Consider the following 10842-nt stretch of genomic DNA (forward strand, 5'->3'; position numbering starts at 1 on the left):
AAAATTACACCCCTGCAGATTCAACTGCTGTCAAGCTTCGTGACGTCAGCCGTTTTGTGTTTATTTTCGGTGCTGGACGATTTTTTTGTTACAAGATCAGGACTCGAACTGTTGAATGCTGGCTGAGCTGGCTCCGTTTCTTCACTCGTGATGCTTCCTTATTGGACTAAATCGACATAGTGCTCGCGGGTGTTTTAAAAGCAATTTTGTGAAAGATCGTATTGGTTTCTGACGTCCATAGAAGAGACGGAAATGAACCACAAGTAACTATGGGTTTAGGCCTCACGGATTTCGTGTCTCCGCACAGTTTTATCGTTTCATGTAAGGTAAGTTATCTGTGTACTTACTAGTAAAGATCCACACACAGGAGTGTTTGCTTCATACGATGATTTACAAATGGCAACATAACAGCAGCGTAAAAAGCGAGGTAAGAAGCATCCTTCCATCTGATCACCGGATGGATCACGGGTCTTGTGAAGAGAACTTTCTGCCACTTTTACATGCACTCAACGTGCCCACGTCGTCCCGGAGCATCGATTCTAATGAGTTCATTATTCAGATTTCAGTTTCTACCTTCAAACACAACCTTGGCATAAAAATACGATAAATTTGGGAAAATCAAATTATTCAATATTGTAGATTTATTATTGAGTGTATCATAATCATTTATGCAATCATACATGAAAAGTATCCAACAATCCTATTTTTTACAAATTTCATCATTTGATCATAGGGCGATGATAACATATATGATTATCATTCACTGAATAGAAAGTTTATAATATACACGATACCACGAATTGTAAAAATCTATTCGGGCAGTCACAAAAAAATTTTACTCGACGCTATATTCCTTGAATAAACAGTTACAAGGATTTACAATCATTTTTCGCAAAGTACATCAGTATAGAAAAAAAATCAACAAATAAAATAGTAAACTAATGAAAAATGTATATTTGCCTTTTATGAAAACACAGTATTATTCCATTCAAAAGATAAGCACATATTAGCCAGAGAAGTTGTTATAGAGAAGCGCGAAGAGGATTTAGGTTATGTTTATTTACATCACGCCCAATAACAATCAATTTTTGCGGTGAACAAAATTATATTTTCGCGTGCGTGTTAGTTTGATCTGCTCATAAGATGTCAAGCATACAAGTGACGTCATGCTTTGCACTAACACACTTTCATGTGCTTTCATGTTGCGCTTTGTTTCCCATGTTTTTCTATTTCCTTGAATTTGCTCGATTGGGACCGCGTTTGACGGTTCAATTGGAACCTTTGGTTTCAGTCTTCGCGCATCTCTATAACAACTTCTCTGATATTAGCAAGATTGGTCACATGCCATATAAAATACCATCTGACATTGTCCATGGCAGTCCCGAGTGTATTTTGGTTCAATTTGTGGTCAAAATTTACAAAATCAGCTAGTTCCTACTAGTTTACCCGTCAGATTTATTGGATGGAAAATAAATTCTGGTCCATTCTTGCCCGGTTTGCAAGAGACGGCTCCACTAGACAAACTTGACCAAGAACAGATGGATTTTCGAGTATCCGAGGTCTAACAGGTGCTAGGAATGTCATGGTGATATAAACTGATAGGAGATTCGGGAAAGCGAAAGCGTAATCGAGGCGAAAGATGGCATAGATTAGTAACAACGTCTCCGTCCGGAGCTTCTTTACTACAAGATAAGGGGCGAAGAAGGAAAGAGATTATCCGAAACGAAAGGGGTGTGGCTGCTCCCGGGCGATGTCGAAGGCGACGGAATATTCGTGGCGCAAGACGACACTTTACGCAGGAATCGGATCGGACTCGATTTTTGTATTCCCGCAGCAGCAGCAAATCAGCCTTGAATCTAATAAATTCTCCGCAATGTACATAAAACAGCAAGTTTGATATGTTCAGAGATATCTCGGCTGCCAATGAAAATGTTGATCCTTTTCATTTAATGCCTAAAATTATATAAAAAAGATTATTAAACAGAAATGTACGAGAAATATAATGCAACATAGTCGACTGCAGAAATAATGAAAATTTTTGACAGTTGATTCAACAAGCTATTTTTTCAGCCTACTCCGATTTTACTATAAAAGTTGTCGGCAAGAAATGTCAGAATCGATTCACCCCTTGTCGTTTTATAGCCAGCGTAAAAAGCTGGATAGTAAAATTGTTATTCAGCTGTAGCAAAAATGATTAAAAATAAAAAAATGCAAAATTTTTCAATTTCCACGAGAGTTTATGATTGGAACTTAATGCTGTGAACAAATATTGTGAAATAATAACTACACATAAATTTACCTAAATCCAGATTCGAACTCGAGACCCGTCGATTGCCAGCCGCATGCCTTCCTATCTGCGCCATCCTAGAGATGATGAATTGCAGCGTTCAAATCAAAACATAAACTTCCCGTGGTTTTGTGAGAATCTTTCTCTGTAATGATTATTCAACAACTGTATTCATTATTTGTATACACTTTATTACCGATACTTCAATATTACATACAATGATTCACACTCTAGACAACAATAACAACATCTCCACATATGACAGATACTCAATGTAAACATACACGCTAAACGTAATAGAGTAATACAATAATTTATTATGTGCATACCACAAGGTACCACATCTCGTTTTTTCTCCAGATCCGCAGCAAGGTCACTCCACGTTGTTTCGCTTATAGTCTCCTCAGTTTATAAACGTCTCGCTTCAGTCTCACATCAAAATTAGAAGTACAGTCATCCATTTGGTCATCCATCTCTGCTCGGCATTTTGGTAAATTACTTGGCCGTTACTTGTGGTTGTACCTAAAAAGAAATATTATTTTGACCCAAATATTTTCTCAAATCCCAAAATATTTTTAATACTGAGTGTCAAGCTAAATATTAACTTTGCTGATGAATTATTTGAATTGCTTTCCTCTTCTCAAATGTTTTCAATGACAGCTAGCATGCAAACATTGTATACTGCCCACTGATTTTTTTTGACATGTCCTTTCATAGAAGAATCTCATACAAAAGGTATGTATATTCAGATTATTATTCAGACATTTTTTTTAACTAATATGTCGGAACACTGTACGAATGTTAAAGTGGAAAAATTATCAATATCCATTAACTCGTTTTCGATCCAAAGTGTCCAAGTGTCATACAAACACTATTTTATTTTATGTTTTTTTGGCGAACTTTGCTGGAACTCGTTTCTTGTTCAGAATATATTCAGAAGTTTGGCTTAACAGATTTTGTTTTCTAAATATCGAAGGGATTGATACTTTTTTTAAATCAAATCACGATTTTGAAAAACGTCACTTGTCCAAAGCAATATTTGTAATACTAGTTTTAGCTAAATAGTAATTTGAAAACTTGAAAACATCCATTTTTTGAATTATATTTTATATATATTGTTCACAAAACTCGCACCCGCACTAGCTGTTTGAAAGTATAGTAGAATATTAATATTCATTCTTTTTTTTTCATGTTGTAATCCTATAATTATCTCAAATTCTTAATACATACATCATCGTCGCAGTACCAAATCGAAGTCACGCATTTATGCACATGCAAAGTTGCAGTTGTGACGTAAATTTGAACCGGTTGCTGGTATTGCGCATCATTAAGCTACTTAAGAGCTGAAATTAGCACTAATCTAAATCGAGTTGCTATGTTTTTAAGTAGGTTAAACATCAATTTTCGCCCCGCCAGTCACTTCGGCTTCCAACCGTAAACGTAATGATAGTAGCCAATTATTATATACAAAGCAATTTTCTCCAGATAACAAAATAAATCGATCATCTTATTGGAGCACTTTTCGACGGTTCACCTATATAGGTGTCCACGGTTTTAGGAACCATGTTACCGATAATTTCGGAATTCTTATGATTTACCATTTACCTTTCAAACTGAATGAGTTTATTTTTACGGTTTGGTCGTTCAATAGGTTTACATTCTACGATGCATATTTTCCCTCATTAACTGGTGAATCGTGCTCAATCAAACCTATTTTAACATTACAAAACCAAAAATTTGTTCCTTTGATGTCGCTCTTTTGGGTTCTGAACTGTAGGACTTATTTTAATGGTGTACCTCCAAAATATTGCAAAAGCACCTCAACATGTTATGTTCTCACTCTAGATACATAATGAAGCTATTTCAACAAGCCTTTTCCAAATTATTCGCATTCAATGTACCGTCAAAATTTAGAACTTTTTATCTTTAAGTAACTTTGATTTTCTACATATGCCTATCATACTGATAATATTCTCAGTTCGTTGGATCGGACTAGAATATTCTGCATTATTGCAAAGCTCAATCATCTGTCTATCATATCACTTATTTCACATTTTTCCGATGAAATACATCCTCATATTTTTTTTTGTTAACGACTACAAGTCTGACGTAGTGCACACTGACCATGATTGTCTGTGTCATGATGGCCCTTACGCTTGCCTCTACGATTTATTTCTTTGTACTGAAACAATTTAAAGCACGTTTTTATTCAAATTTTCAATGAACTCATAACACAAATATCACTTATACATGTACACGCATTTTTATTGGTAAAAATCCATGAATTTGATATATAAATTTTATTTATACACACATATTCGTTTTCCACGCTGGATCACACATAAAATCGATGGACCTTATATAAACTATGTGTATCTACACATGAATAGGGTTATCTATGACAAATTGCAAAAATCTATGTGAGCGACACATGCATACAATATTTGCAGTTTTTTTAGTGTATGAAATCTAAAAATTCAAACAAGGTAACATGTTAGTAATGGTACCTGTTTGCATTAATAAGCTCGACTGAAAAACAAACCTCATAATCCAGCTTTCATTAGATATATCTATTCCTGTAGTTACAGAAATGATTATCTTTTTTTATTCCAATATCTTGTGCTTTTGATATACTGTACGTTATTCTCCTCAATAATAGTTTCAATACTTCTTTAACTGATCAAAATTTGTCTCTTCCTATAAGGAAATTATTGCGCAGAATTTGTTGTTGAGCGTAATGCTGTACCTTGTTCTCTAACTTGTGCCACAGTTCTTGGCAAGATGGCCACTCATTAGCAAAAATGGCACTATATCCAGTGTTAGGCAATCATAAGTCAAAATGCCCCTCCTGACAACACATTCAATAGGTTATAAAGCGCTTTTTACTCGAATTCCTGAGACTTCTAGTTAAGCCGAAAAGTTTCATTTTTTATTGTTCGATTTTTTCAAATATCCAATTCAACTAGCCATTTGACTAGCATGATACTTAAAAGGTTAGTGGTTAGCAACTGCTCTGAATATGTCGTCTAGCTTCAACGAATGCTTTAACTGTCAGTCAAAACTTCATATCTTGCAAACTACCAAGACAGTTTAATTATTCTCACACATTGATGTTAATTTTCTTGAAGTTACATTTTTAGTCTTGTAACAGGACAAAGCATTAGTTAAATCATGTCTTCATATTAATTTGGTTTCAAGAGCCAACCCTTTTTACGTCTCGTAGACTTATTATACTTTGCTGAGCAATGATAACTTCAATATATATCACCTGAGGTGGGTCCACAACAATCTCAGTATCAGCTCAGTTATATTCGCATTTGGAACATATTCAAATACTATTCGTTCCTGTTTTTCTAGTCACGCTCAGCCTAAAGTTTAGTTTTGTCTTTCGCCTTCTCAGCTGCCACTTAATTGGTGTGAAATTTCATTTTTAATGGTTCAATTTAACTAAAAAGCCCAGATTGGAGTTCAAGAGAAATCGCTCAAGAAATTTCTAGAACGATTCCTGGCAGAAACTTTCTACGGTGACTGCCATTTGAACTGTCATTTTTTCGCAACTGCGTACTGCGATCGAAGAAAAAACGGTTTCTTGAGTGATTCAGCCAAGCAATTTCCCATGCCTCAAGATAGGCCGAGAAATTCCTTCTGATCTGCAAACAGCCCTTAAATCTGCGTTGGCTGGTAATCTGTTTCTTACGAAATTTACGACACTGTTGCGTTTTTAGTACTATAATTTTTAATAACACAATTCGCCTTATACGGCTCTACAAAGAATCGACTATATCTGCCTTGCAGGCCTTACCGCGTTCAACGGCATTTCCACCTTCAACGGCTTTTTCCGCCTTCAACAGCTTTTCACTCTCCGACGGATCTTTCCGTTATCGACAGTTTTTCGCCTTAGTCGGCTCTTCTGCCTATAACATTTTTCCTGCTTTCCGCCTTCAACGGCTTTTCTATCTGTAATCATTTCCGCCTTTTACGGCTATTTCAAGAATGTCGCCTTCATTAGCTTGTATCGCCTTCATTGGCTTTCATCGCCTTCACTGGCTTTTAACAGCAACGGCAAAATTTGATTTCAAATTATTGTTTCACCTCTACGCCTTCCTCGGCCATCCGGTTAACAAATCAATACTTCATTCATCATTCAGCATTTAAGTCTAGATTTAGGACAACAACCCTATTCAACGAGTACCAATATCACAATCAACAAAACTTAGGTTTTCTTCACAGTTCTTTATTTCTTTATCTGACAATAGTGATTGTCATCGATTTGAACTAAACAATACCGATCACCATCAAAATCTCTCACAGGTTGATCATTGTCATTAGTCGAAGGTACAAATAGATCGTTTTATTCATATTGAACAGTTAGTACACAATATTTACCTTTTTGATTCCAATGTTGAAATTCAATCACAAGTCATCACCTGGAGGTCATCACCACTCTGCATGCACCATACACACACACACACACCACACCACTCATCTCTTTCTTTTTCCAAAGACAACACTTCCCGAACCGAAATTAAACTAATTTCACATGCACTGTTCACCGTTCTCGTCGCCAATGTGAGAATCTTTCTCTGTAATGATTATTCAACAACTGTATTCATTATTTGTATACACTTTATTACCGATACTTCAATATTACATACAATGATTCACACTCTAGACAACAATAACAACATCTCCACATATGACAGATACTCAATGTAAACATACACGCTAAACGTAATAGAGTAATACAATAATTTATTATGTGCATACCACAAGGTACCACAGGTTTAATAATGATCAGACTCTGACTCCTACACAGCAGTGGTGAATTAGCACAACAATATGGTTAACGACTGAACAACAGATTAATTCAGCTGTTGTTCGGTAAAAAACACGTGTTTTTCATCATGTACTCTGAGTCGAAGTATGATGAAACGAAAGCGCTTATTTGACTTGTGAAAAACACATTATTCATATACATGTCCTATTTTTTACATGAACTTAACAAGAAGCAGAAAAAAGTCTTGTTAAACTATGTTGTAAAGGAATTACTGCGAGTCGAATAAAAATCTTATTAAACGCTTGTAAAGTGTTTGAAATTATCGTTATTGATACCAATACGAAAAGTTGAACATTGGCTACTTTTTCAATTGAAAAAGCATTTGCACAGTAATATGTACAGCATAATTTTAGTTCAGCTATAATTACCATTATAAAGCAACAATTCAGCATGCATGCTTGTTTGCGGCTGGCGATTGTTACTTGGGAGGTGATGCTAAACAAGTCTTCTCCATCAACTTTGTAGTTTAAAAGGTTCACCATGTCCTCTCAGAACTGCAAGGTGATGCTAAACAAGTCTTCTCCATCAACTTTATACACAGTTCGAAAAATCCTTGTACATTTACATCAAATATAATGCACATAATTGGAGCGTGGAAAATGCTGTAGGTTTACGTGCCATCTTAACATTACATCCATCGTAATTATGAGTCATGTAAATTTCATAGCGGAATTGACGCGCTTATCTCTCTCTCTCTCCCCCTTTATTTTTGTTTCAGGTGTGGAAAACTGTTTTGTCACTTATTGCAAATATATAACGAGGCACTGACGAACAGTTCAAATTCATTTTTATTATGCATCACTGATAACATCTTGAATGAGGAGATCATTAGTACCTAAAGAATCAGGGACAGCGTCTAGAGTATTTCCAATGCAGTAGAATGTAGTGCAGCTGCAGACTTGCACCGCCTTGAACGCTGAATCCGGTTTGGCTGCTTTTCTGAGCAATCTGCAAACGAAAACACTTTTGCTGGCGAAATATCCTCTATGTACAGCCTTTGTCTCACCTACCTTTAAACTTCCAATCGTTTCACAAGCGATAATATGCACAATTCGTAGCTTTTTCTCGAGTAAATTTTGTCCGCGCGGAGAGTAGCCATGTTTGTTTTGGTTTGCTACGATTGAGGTGCTCCTGTCATCTCTACATTACATTCATGTAAATTTCGTGCCCAGTTCGTGTAAAGTTAGAATGATCAAACAAATTCTAATTTCATTGTGCAGAAAGTTATCCCGATGCTGTAACGTTAATGTAAACACAACTCATGATTAAAATCTTTTGCATTAGACCTTCATGTGCATCAGAAATAATGGGAAGTTACATTTGAATTTCTTTTACATGACCAATATTTGCGATGAATTATTGATTACATGACAACGAATATTCAGAATTTTTAGCTGTGTAGTTTAAAAGGTTCACCATGTCCTCCCAGAACTGCAAGGGGATGCTAAACAAGTCTTCTCCATCAACTTTGTAGTTTAAAAGATTCACCATGTCCTCCCAGAACTGCAAGGTGATGCTAAACAAGTCTTCTCCATCAACTTTGTAGTTTAAAAGGTTCACCATGTCCTCACAGAACTGCAAGGTGATGCTAAACAAGTCTTCCCCATCAACTTTGTAGTTTAAAAGATTCACCATGTCCTCCCAGAACTGCAAGATGATGCTAAACAAGTCTTCTCCATCAACTTTGTAGTTTAAAAGGTTTACCATGTCCTCCCAGAACTGCAAGGTGATGCTAAACAAGTCTTCTCCATCAACTTTGTAAAATTTGTAGTTTAGAAGGTTCACCATGTCCTCCCAGAACTGCAAGGTGATGCTAAACAAGTCTTCTCCATCAACTTTGTAGTTTAAAAGATTCACCATGTCCTCCCAGAACTGCAAGGTGATGCTAAACAAGTCTTCTCCATCAACTTTGTAGTTTAAAAGGTTCACCATGTCCTCACAGAACTGCAAGGTGATGCTAAACAAGTCTTCTCCATCAACTTTGTAGTTTAAAAGGTTCACCATGTCCTCCCAGAACTGCAAGGTGATGCTAAACAAATCCACTCCATCAACTTTGTAAAATTTGTAGTTTAGAAGGTTCACCATGTCCTCACAGAACTGCAAGGTGATGCTAAGCAAATCTGCTCCATCAACTTTGTAAAATTTGTAGTTTAGAAGGTTCACCATGTCCTCCCAGAACTGCAAGGTGATGCTAAACAAGTCTTCTCCATCAACTTTATAGTTTAAAAGGTTCACCATGTCCTCCCAGAACTGCAAGGTGATGCTAAACAAATCCTCTCCATCAACTTTGTAAAATTTGTAGTTTAGAAGGTTCACCATGTCCTCACAGAACTGCAAGGTGATGCTAAGCAAATCTGCTCCATCAACTTTGTAGTTTAAAAGGTTCACCATGTCCTCCCAGAACTGCAAGGTGATGCTAAACAAGTCTTCTCCATCAACTTTGTAAAATTTGTAGTTTAGAAGGTTCACCATGTCCTCCCAGAACTGCAAGGTGATGCTAAACAAGTCTTCTCCATCAACTTTGTAAAATTTGTAGTTTAGAAGGTTCACCATGTCCTCCCAGAACTGCAAGGTGATGCTAAGCAAATCCTCTCCATCAACTTTGTAAAATTTGTAGTTTAGAAGGTTCACCATGTCCTCCCAGAACTGCAAGGTGATGCTAAACAAGTCTTCTCCATCAACTTTGTAAAATTTGTAGTTTAGAAGGTTCACCATGTCCTCCCAGAACTGCAAGGTGATGCTAAGCAAATCTGCTCCATCAACTTTGTAGTTTAAAAGATTCACCATGTCCTCCCAGAACTGCAAGGTGATGCTAAACAAGTCTTCTCCATCAACTTTGTAAAATTTGTAGTTTAGAAGGTTCACCATGTCCTCCCAGAACTGCAAGGTGATGCTAAACAAGTCTTCTCCATCAACTTTGTAAAATTTGTAGTTTAGAAGGTTCACCATGTCCTCCCAGAACTGCAAGGTGATGCTAAGCAAATCTGCTCCATCAACTTTGTAGTTTAAAAGATTCACCATGTCCTCCCAGAACTGCAAGGTGATGCTAAACAAGTCTTCTCCATCAACTTTGTAAAATTTGTAGTTTAGAAGGTTCACCATGTCCTCCCAGAACTGCAAGGTGATGCTAAACAAGTCTTCTCCATCAACTTTGTAAAATTTGTAGTTTAGAAGGTTCACCATGTCCTCCCAGAACTGCAAGGTGATGCTAAGCAAATCCTCTCCATCAACTTTGTAAAATTTGTAGTTTAGAAGGTTCACCATGTCCTCCCAGAACTGCAAGGTGATGCTAAGCAAATCTGCTCCATCAACTTTGTAGTTTAAAAGATTCACCATGTCCTCCCAGAACTGCAAGGTGATGCTAAACAAGTCTTCTCCATCAACTTTGTAAAATTTGTAGTTTAGAAGGTTCACCATGTCCTCCCAGAACTGCAAGGGTATGCTAAACAAGTCTTCTCCATCAACTTTGTAAAATTTGTAGTTTAGAAGGTTCACCATGTCCTCCCAGAACTGCAAGGTGATGCTAAGCAAATCTGCTCCATCAACTTTGTAGTTTAAAAGGTTCACCATGTCCTCCCAGAACTGCAAGGTGATGCTAAACAAGTCTTCTCCATCAATTTTGTATTGTCGGGCCGCCACCAAACCGGACTTCGCACAATCAAGTCGCGACGCGACCCAACTCGCGACGTTTTTGAATCATGTTAAAAGTAGTGCGCAT

The 10842-nt window shown here is 36.8% G+C and overlaps 1 long non-coding RNA gene across 1 annotated transcript; it reads right to left on the reverse strand.

Moving 5' to 3' along the window:
* Window positions 1–2457: 2457 nt before the first annotated feature.
* On the reverse strand, window positions 2458–7097 carry LOC134284041 (uncharacterized). The gene is made up of 2 exons (XR_009995588.1): window positions 6674–7097; window positions 2458–2809 (listed from the first exon to the last, which is right to left on the reverse strand). It is a non-coding gene; the product is annotated as an uncharacterized LOC134284041 (long non-coding RNA).
* Between the last annotated feature and the right edge of the window lie 3745 nt (window positions 7098–10842).

The sequence above is a fragment of the Aedes albopictus genome, chromosome 3 (genome assembly GCF_035046485.1).
Source record: "Aedes albopictus strain Foshan chromosome 3, AalbF5, whole genome shotgun sequence".
Taxonomy (NCBI): Eukaryota; Metazoa; Arthropoda; class Insecta; order Diptera; family Culicidae; genus Aedes; species Aedes albopictus.